This window comes from Aplysia californica, unplaced genomic scaffold (assembly GCF_000002075.1).
Source record: "Aplysia californica isolate F4 #8 unplaced genomic scaffold, AplCal3.0 scaffold00348, whole genome shotgun sequence".
Taxonomy (NCBI): domain Eukaryota; kingdom Metazoa; phylum Mollusca; class Gastropoda; order Aplysiida; family Aplysiidae; genus Aplysia; species Aplysia californica.
Genome location: NW_004797618.1, coordinates 316,712 through 317,262, shown reverse-complemented (window position 1 = coordinate 317,262; position 551 = coordinate 316,712).

The window sequence follows — 551 nt, the reverse complement described above, 5'->3', positions numbered from 1 at the left end:
GTGTATCAAAAGTTGTGAATAAACTTAAACTGCTGTTGCAGTCAATTTCAAGGACAGTCAGGTTTTTGTAGTGTATAGTAAATTTGTTCTGTTTCCTAATGGCTTGGCCTTTAACCCATAAAGAATGATATTATCACCTGATTATTTTGTGTTTCTAGATCTCTCCATTTCATATTTACTCGACAAGGAAATCTTTAGTTAGTTGGTGGAATAACTTATATAAGATTTTTCGTACCGTTGAAAGTTAAATTTTGACATACACCACAACCAACAAGGGTGTCAAAAGAGTGGTAAATCTTTTGATAGATTCTTATTTTCCAGATGAAGAGAGATGATGAGATAACACAATAATACGCTATACCTAATCATTTCATCTTTCATTCTCTGTACAAGAAATGCTCGTCCTTGTAAAAAATACCAAAAGGAGAGATAAACAAACCAGCCATCTTGAAAAACCCCCACTAAAAATAGATAGATAGATAGATAGATAGATAGATAGATAGATCCGCTGGATAGATAGATAGATAGATAGATAGATAGATAGATAGATA